This window comes from Botryllus schlosseri, chromosome 2 (genome assembly GCF_051294905.1).
Source record: "Botryllus schlosseri isolate E-star chromosome 2, Bs_hap1, whole genome shotgun sequence".
In the NCBI taxonomy this organism is placed as follows: domain Eukaryota; kingdom Metazoa; phylum Chordata; class Ascidiacea; order Stolidobranchia; family Styelidae; genus Botryllus; species Botryllus schlosseri.
Window position 1 is genome coordinate 36,670,445 of NC_137237.1, and position 9,685 is coordinate 36,680,129.

The following is a 9,685-nucleotide window of genomic DNA, read 5'->3' on the forward strand; positions in this document are numbered from 1 at the left end:
ATTCTTCCACCAACTTTTATCAAATCAGGATCCCAGTACCAAGGAAGGTAACCTACGAATCAGCTACAGGTATGTATCTATATGACTTATATACCTATAGAAAATTCAAGCATAAATATCATGATAAAGGTATAGGTACCGGTAATTCAGATGTTTGAAGCGACATGGACAACTAGTGAACTAGATAATTCTAGTGGTCTAATTTCACTAAATTAGAGCGAAATGCCAGTAATGTAATTGTAATCTAATTCGGAAAAAACGGTTTATTAGCTCTAATACTAACCTGGAAAAGCTGAAACTTTTCCGAAGTTGTCTACGCCTGGTTTGAAGAAAGTCAAACGGCTCTAGGCGTCATATACTACAGGCAATTCGAAATACCCCAAAAGCTATAAGCTACTGCATATATACCTTTTACCCGCTACCTCAGTCAGTCACAATTCCTATATATTTACGGCATTTACCATACAGAAAGAGCGAACTATGCCTGGCTGCTACCTGTTGCACGTCAAATCTTTGTCCCGCGCGATGACGTAAAATTTGAATCGCCGAAATTTCTAGAAGTCACGCATCGATAATCATATTCCTAAACGTACAACATCTCACTTATTTAGTTATTCTCTGAATATTATCCATACTCGTTGAACATTCGAGATTACCGAAAGAGCGAATATATATATATATAATGAAGATGAACAAGTGATTTGTGGTACAGAACTTCAGAATAACGCGAAACAATAACTTCATATTGTTAATTTATTCGCTAAAAGCTTTTCGACTGACCCTCATAAGTAGCGAAACGTCAGTGATAGGGTGAATCAAATTCGAAATGTAAGAACTATTTTGTCTGTATGACGTAATAATAACAAAAACAAACAACTAGTAGACGGGCAATATACGGTAGTAACGGTACAAAACAAACGTTAACGAGTACATATTCGGTTATAAATAACCGAAAACACAACACATAACATTAATGAAATATTCCAAGAGTGTAGAGGCGTTCCTTCTGGCGACAGAGAATCGGCTTTCGTAGCTTTATGATCGTAGATTCCAGGACCTTTAAATGAAAAAGAGAACGGCCACGAGCAAGTATAGAAAATTGACTGTCATTGTAATGATCAGCACATTCTGGATGGGATAAGAGATGCTGTCCAACAGCCGAATTACAAGCAGTAACTTGATCATAATCACGCATTGTGTCAACGATCGCACTATTTTGTCTGTATGACGTAATAATAACAAAAACAAAAAACAAAAAAAAAATAGTTTTTACATTTCGAATTTGATTCACCCTATCACTGACGTTTCGCTACTGATGAGGGTCAGTCGAAAAGCTTTTAGCGAATGAATTAACAATATGAAGTTATTGTTTCGCGTTAAAGTGTCTTTTCATCGCTGTCCAAACCCTATTGCTAGAGAGGATTATGAAGACTGTGAAAGTGATATCCAATCCCTGTCAAGTGATGATAGCTTCCACCCAACAGAGTTAGATGGCGAGTCAGAGTGAGTACTTGAACAGTGTAATCATATTTGTACCAAGTCTTCACCAAGATATTGATTTGCAGGCATTCAGATTCAGAGGAATGTCTGGAGAATAGCAAGAAGCTGGTGAGCATTTTTCAACATTGTCCAATGTGTCAATCAGAGTCGGACGTGCAAGAGTCTGGTTTAGGTAGCACACTGAGAATCAAGCAAGACTGCAGAAACTGCTCATACTCCAGATTTTGATTTACGGGTAGTGTAGATGCCGTTACATCCCAGCAAACACCCGATATCCCGTGGAGTTACTGGTATGTCCACAATTGTTCCCACTCGTCCCACCTCCCACCCTCAGTCACGGAGGACTTGCTCAGTATGCCCAAAATTGGACGTCAATTTATGTAACTCCAGGTGACTACCAGAGGAAGTGAGTTTTAGAATGCTCCTGTACCAGTCACCAATGACTATTCCAGTGGATGTCATAATGGTATGATGCCTGGATGCCACCTACACAGGAGTTCGTCAGAATGTCCCTACTTGGAAATCGTTTCTATGAATTCAAGTGTGCATTGTGCAATCAATGCAAAATAGTTTTCTGAATACACTCATGAATGTCATGATACATTTCACCATTTGTAATCTATCGGAGTGAATACGAGAATGTTGATTGATGATATGGCGATGACTTTCTATCGCGCGGAACTTCAGAAGCCCGGCTATCGATGATCGCGGTCGCACATATGTACGATGTAGAGACATACGGCTATTTTATTGTGACATTACTGGATCGAAATGTCCACATCAAGGCAAAATATATTATTTTAAATATACCGTATACCCAATGCATGTGAAATCTTCCGACATGAAAACTTGACAACCGTAATAACGGTATGGTGATGACTATTCCAATCACGGAACTATACTCAGTCTGCCAGGCTATTATCGATAATTAAGGCCGCACTGCGCAGGAGGCCAGCGATAATGCATATGAGGCATTCCGATACCTGTCGAGTCTCGAGTGTCGAGCCGAGCACGCCTGTTGCTTGAAATTCATTCAACCATAAAACCAAAATACTCCGTTCTTCTGTCTGGCGAGCATTCGCGCGTGATTCGGTTTGAATTTGAAAGAACAGGTTTTGTAGTAATGGCGGAGTGACGGATTTATCACAGGAATGGTTTAGTTTAGAATAGCATACTCAACGGCGTGGATGGATTGTGCCTGCTATTGATTATTATTGATATTGTCGCTGTCATGAGTACTGGAAAGGCAGAGATCATGGAAGCTTGGTATTTGAGTGCTATATTTATTGAACAGCAACAGCCTCGGTCATCATTAACTGCGATAACCGTAATGAATTTCACTATGATTCTAGTGGCACGTCTGCGCCTCGGTTTATCATGTACGAACGAAACTAATCGACCCGCTGCTAATCGTAAACTTATGCAGTACTTGTAATACTATATAGTATAGCGATGACGATGAGCATGATCATTGATCATGATAATATTTAATTATATGTAATCATTGAAGTTCGATTTGCAGCACAGTGGATTTCATGTTGTTGTAATATCCAACTTACTGTTTGATGTGTACGGTATATACTATGAAAAGTTTGACATGAATTTCCAAAGACTGGAAGAGCCATGCAGTAAACCAGATGCAGCATCGATGAATGTATTATAGCCAGTCGTTAGGTTTATATAGCTACATAATTTGAAAGTGTATATTATAGGATGTTCCTTTACGGAATGTGAGATTGCTAAATTTGTGGCTGAAAACTATAGTTGCGCCTATGCTAATGAATATTAGCATCCCATTGACCGGCATGTATATTATCGTATTTGTTGTAATTTTGTGTTGTGTCCACAACAACATTAAAACCATTGATACTAGTCGAGGCTTTCGGTGAACATGTCAAAATGTATGGCTTTATTATTAGTTTAATGTTAGGGTATTCCAGGAACAATCATTATAGTTAACCCAACTTTAACCTCAGCCTAATTTAATGATACCCAAACGCTAAACCAATTATAAACTACATGGATTTTAACATGTTCATGGGGAAGACGGGTTGTCGCAATGTCGGCAATGTCGCCGTGCAACATACTTAAAATGCTTACTTATAACTTGCAATATAACGATAACTTATAATTTATATACATTTAACTTAGCTATACGATATCTTGAAATCCCTGGTAAGAAATAGTAGTCGCAAAAATTATAGTCGCATTTAGCTCATTGGATATCTTGCACGTTCCTCGTCATATATATTATGAAAGTTTAAAATTGGTGAAAGTAGATAATTATTCCATTTGAATTTTCACTTCTTCTTGAACCTTGAGTTGACATTGATCTTTGAATATTTCGCCCATTACCTTCCAATAAGTATATTGCACGGAGACATTGTGCCAACATTCACAAAATATATTAACATTGCCTACATTACAGCGACATTCACAAAGTAGATGGGCCCTAGGGAAGACTGATTGCTTTGCTGATAGTCATGTTGTCGTGAATAAGAAAGCACACTATTGACCCTCATTATCAATGGATTCTTTATGCGGATGAGGCAGGGGCATACCTGGGTCTCCGTATACAACATTGCTTCATTTTTAGCAGGAGTCTAAATATGGAACAGGCAATGTTATATAGTACTTTTCAACTTTGGAGCAACGCATCGTAGTCGTGCATTGTCCATGGATTAAGAACTTGAATCATGTAAGTTGGAGCGATGATTTATGATTGTTCATGTTCATTAATCAGCGATTTATTAGCCTGGAAAAAGTGTCATAAATGATGCGCAAATAGACTCTGTGACGTTGGTTCCCGATCAGGATTTTGCCAGTGCCAGTGACGCTGATCTGGTATGCATGATTTCTATAGATATCTCAGCTTCACTTCTGTTCTGATTTTGCCAGTGGTGCTCAAAATTGCTGCATGATATTTTGATATTATATCTCAGCTTCACTTCTGTTCTGATTTTGCCAGTGGTGCTCAAAATTGCTGCATGATATTTTGATATTATATCGATGTTTCGTTGAATCCAAGTGTGCCATAATTCACAGTGACGCTGATCTGGTATGCATGATTTCTGTAGATATCTCAGCTTCACTTCTGTTCTGATTAGTAGGGCTTGGCAAAATCGAGCACCTGAGTGAAGAGTGATTGATTCTGAATCTGGTGTTAAGTGTCAAGTATTCGATAATCACTCATCATGTTATACTCCTAACAGTATGAGTATTATGGAAGGTTGAAAACGTATCTTTTATGTTTTCGCTAAGAACATACAATGATGCCATGCAAGTTTTACATCAGACTAAATTACAGTTAATTTGGTGTATTTTCGACCGATACCTATTTCATTGCACTTTGTGACTATGCATTGGGTTAATCATGACTTCACAGATATGTCATTTCCACTAAAGTGACTAGCTTTGTACTACGTATTTTGTATGTTACTTCCACATTGGAAAATGGTATCAAAAATGATAAGTTTATTGATAACTGTACTCTTGGTGGCAAAGAGCGTATAATTTCAGAAGGCCTACTTGAAAAAGTCATCTACTTCGCTTGAATCAATAGAATTAATGGTGACCAATGAACTCGGCCCATTGAACTCGGCCTTCGGTGAACTGGGCCCATGATGACTTTGTCAATACAAATTATTATAAATGTCGTGAATTGTATTATTAATTGAAGGCAATGACGATTGACGAATTGGTGGTGGTGGATATGTCATATGAATGTTATTCCCTCTGGGGGGGACGGTATCGTATGTCGGATGTATAAAATGTTCTATTAGGCGTGCGGAGCTGTATAATGTTGACGAAGAGTGCAGAACGTCAAGGATCAGATCGCACATGGTGAATTCGGTGTATCCCAAGATTAGGGTTGGAGGGGCTTAGGTTTAGGCCGAGTTCACCGAAGGCCGAGTTTACCGTAGGCTGAGTTCAATGGGCCGAATTCACCATGGCCCGAGTTCACTGGTAATCGAATTAATGTGCCAAGCTTGTACACCATTGTTTTTGTTTTTTAACAGGATGTTATGGATACCTGCCTTGAGTTCTTGACAAATGCCTTCACTAAAGCTACTCTAATCATGTAAAATTTCTAGATCGACAATGTCTTCAATTGAGGGCAACAACGTCAAGCTGGCTGTACAAAGAATGCCTTCTAGACTGGGGCCGACAACGTTTGGAAGAACTACTGCCACCTAGAACAAGCTTTACTTTTACTCTACAAAATTGGTGCTGCGCCATGCTCGGGAAAAACTAAGAAAGCAATCGAAGGTAAAAACGTTGAACACACTATATGGCAACCAGAGGTGGTCACAGTAATCATCTTTTGTACTGAAGTTGAAGTAATGTCATGAATTTATTATACACACATAGATGTAACAAGTTACAAGGTGTGTCAAATCTATTTGAAATGGAAGTCGAGAATGAAGTTCTGGAATATGCTCTAGTAATTACTTTTAAAAAGTAGATTTGGTCGATGTGTTGCATACGATTGCCCGACATATGAGCATGCGACACAATGGAAAACGACAGTTAAGCATGGAACACTTTAGCATGCGTCACTTCAGTATGTGACTTCATAACCCCAAAACTAACCCAAAACATAACACTGAAATTAACCACTATAAGTGAGGAAAATTAGTAGGGTATATTTTGAATGAGAACCATGGATTCCATATCACCAAACATAGTTATAAAAAGAGGGTTAACAAGGCTTTAACTGGAAACTGAGCGGTCAACACAGTGACTTGGACTCGGACTTGACTCGGTGGTGAATTGAAAATGACTCGAATTGACTCGAGTCAAAACTATAAAATTGAGATTGACTTGTGACTTGGTTACAACCCTGCGTCGTAGGTGCATGCTTCTGAACAGAGATGGTCAAAAACGTAGTTGTTTTCAGCACTCAAGTAGAAGTAATTGTTGTGTCATCAATGGAGTAGAAGTAGTAGTAACACCATGTATTTCCACTCTGGTACAAGCAGTGATTTACAAGTCTTGTCCAAACTAATTTATGTGAAAGTGTAATTTCTGAAAAGTACTCAAGTATGTACTTTAGATGTTTCCAGGGTTGTAGCCAAATCACAAGTCAATCTCACTTATATAGTTTTGACTCGAGTCAAGTCGAGTCATTTTCAATTCACCACCGAGTCAAGTCCAAGTCAGCGAGTATAGGGTCGAGTCCGAGTCATGGTGTTATGACTCAAGTTCAACCATTTCGTTGACTGCTCGGTTTCCAGTTAAATTCTTGTTTAATCCACTTTTTATAACTCTGTTTGGTGATATCAACGTTTCGCATTTATAATATAGGCTACTGATTTTTCTCACCTTCAACAGTGTCTGGTCGCATTTTCAAGTACCGCTACCATTAGATGAAATCGGTCTTGGCCGTCTGAGTCTCGATTCATATGACTTGGTCCGAGTCATTACATAGATTGACTCGAGTTATCAGAAATCGCAACTCGACTCATTGCAATTACAGCCCTGGGTGTTTCCACAAGTTGATTTGATTGGCTGACGCATACTCCGTATCGCTAGTTCAGAAGCTCTCCACGCTCAAGTAGACGCAGTAGTCATAGTATCGTCATAAATTTTCACTCAAGTACAAATAGAAGTAGCGATTTACAAGACATATTACAATTAATGCAAGTGGAAATATATAGTGAAGTTCTGATACATATTTCATGTGCTATGAAGAGTGTATCTACATACAATATGCTGACATTGTTTTATGTGCTTCAGGCAAAACAAGGACTGAGAAGAAACCGGTTGTTGCAACCAAAGTTTATTGCCAAAGACGAATACGCCCTCGCGCTCTTAACATGATGCGGTACAGCCGATGCATCGTTTTACGTCTTGCAATGGTACTTTCTACGTATGATTGCTTTATGTCTGTTTTTAATTGTCTTAGCGGTTGTCCTTTGTCAAATTCCTTTGACACATTTCTTTCAAATTTCTCGTATGCACCTCAATTGGAATGTTTGTCATGTTAGTTAGTTAGAACTAGCTGATATTTCCAAAATTCATGTGACACATTTATTTCATATATTTATAATTTTGTGATCGAATTTTCACTTAATCCTCAACTTTGTTAAATTAAATAATAAGAGTTCTTTAATTAATGTTTTACTTGAAATTTGCAATTGTTGTTTTCCAGTAACCCAATATATACAGTTTGTGAGCTTATATGATGTTGGATTCCATGTAGTTGGAGCACGTATCGAAGTGGAGGAGGTAATCATAGAGATCATTAAGTATTCCACAGGGAGTCCTGAGATGGTCATCCTGAGGACTTGAACAGGGGCGAATAACACGTCCGCATTACGTGGACTGGTGTCCATAGGGAGTGGCGTCAAGTCCATAGGGAGTGGCATGACGTCCACAGGGAGTGGCGTCACGTCCACAGTACGTCAGACGCGTCCATAGGGAACCACGTGACGTCCAGGTTAGGTCAGCCGTGTCCATGAGGAGTCGCTTCATGTCCACAGCACGTCATTGCGTACGTACTCAGAGATCAGACAGGACGTCCCTAGTTGTCGACAAACTCACTCCAGGGAGGTGACGGCCGTAAGTTACCGGACGTCCTGCCGGCAATTCCACCGGAAGTCAACTGGACATCGAGTGTTTGCTGGGTATCCTTTAAAGATGAAATAGCCTACATGACTGCATCAAAAAGAAACAAACTGCTCCATTCAGCATATATAAATGATACATATAGGACTAAATTTAAATTACAATGAATATCATCTTTGATTCTGTTGTTTACCATTATGACAATCCATTTTCAGATTCATTGGCATATGAAAGGATTTGCGATGTTCTCTACTCCACGCGAATGAAAAATGACATACGCCATCTATCGCCGAATGGAAACACTGCTGGAAGTGAATCATTCAATGCCCTCCTCAATCATTTCTGCCGAAAGTTATATCACTACAACCATATTTCAGTCAAAAAGCCAGGTAGGTACCTTGCAGTGTCTCGGCTATTCAAAACAACCTATATCAGATTTTGGCATAATTACTAGCCTCATCAATTATGCATTTTTTGTAGGATGCAGTTGGCAATCCTGCATTTCAATGAAAATAGCTCGAAAACTCACAAAATGTCGAAAGAAGGAGCACCGCGGTCAAATACCCGAAGTACAAAAATGGGGAATGTACGGTCCACAAGATACTTGAAAATTAAACATTTGGTAACTGCCGTCGATCTGACCGCATCATAAGATTTCGTCATATTGTTATGCCTGTTCTAGATTACTGCAATGAGCTTGTCGAAGAAGTTCAATAAGCGCTCATCAGAACTGGACCAGAAATTGTTGAGTTGAGCGATTGCGCTGAGACCGTTCCACCTCCTCTGACTAGCAGCATAATGAAAATTAGCAGAGAGGAAGCTATTGCCCGACCGACATAAAACCCGATATGCTTTTCTGCCTGACACAGTAGTTATTTTGGTCGATGAGTTATATGCGTTTATTATTTGGAATACAACTGTACATTCACAATGTGGCGTTACTGAACTGGAATTTGACTAAAATTTGTTCGGACAGCAGTAACAACGCATGCAGGCAGGATTTTCCGCTGGTTTTTGCCACAGAATCACCATACCCAGCGAACACAATTTCTGTAGGCAGTATATGTTTCAACTTCCTGAAAAGTGAAAACAAGTGTATTAGTGCGAGAAAAGTATTTGGCAACCGAATCAGAGACTCATCCCATTCATGCATTGAAGTCGATGTTATTATTCTGCGGCCATATTCCTGTTGATATCCATAGTAGGACATCTGCAATACGTCAACGTCCAGACACACTGAATTGCATCCTGGCAATTCTGTGATACACTTTAATTCTGTCAGTAACTCTCGGAACCTCCTTACAGCAAAAACTTATCAAGATATCAGATATCAAGATACATGACTGAAACGAGCTATTGCACTACAGACTATATATACCACTGTATTTCATGTAGTCTCGACGAGTGGCGTGCGCTGAGCAAGCTAGGCTGATCATGACCCATCATATGAAGCTGCAAGGGGTTCCACTGACGTGGGATCGAGCGCATCAACACCTGAACCAATCCGGCATGTAAACGGTAATTTTGTAAGTACGTGCAAAAATGATATTTACATTCGACATCCGAGTACTCGGACTCAGTCTCAATATCACTTAGCAAATCCGTTACAATGGAA

At 39.3% G+C, this 9,685-nt stretch overlaps 1 long non-coding RNA gene across 2 annotated transcripts; it reads left to right on the forward strand.

Annotated features, from left to right (window-relative positions):
* Positions 1 to 1,342: 1,342 nt before the first annotated feature.
* On the forward strand, positions 1,343 to 9,001 carry LOC145434540 (uncharacterized). 2 transcript variants are annotated; one of them, XR_013913448.1, is made up of 5 exons: positions 1,343 to 1,503; positions 1,566 to 1,608; positions 8,286 to 8,459; positions 8,551 to 8,692; positions 8,753 to 9,001. It is a non-coding gene; the product is annotated as an uncharacterized LOC145434540 (long non-coding RNA). The 2 variants fall into 2 exon arrangements; XR_013913447.1 differs by having other exon boundaries at positions 8,286 to 8,692.
* The last annotated feature ends 684 nt before the right edge of the window (positions 9,002 to 9,685 follow it).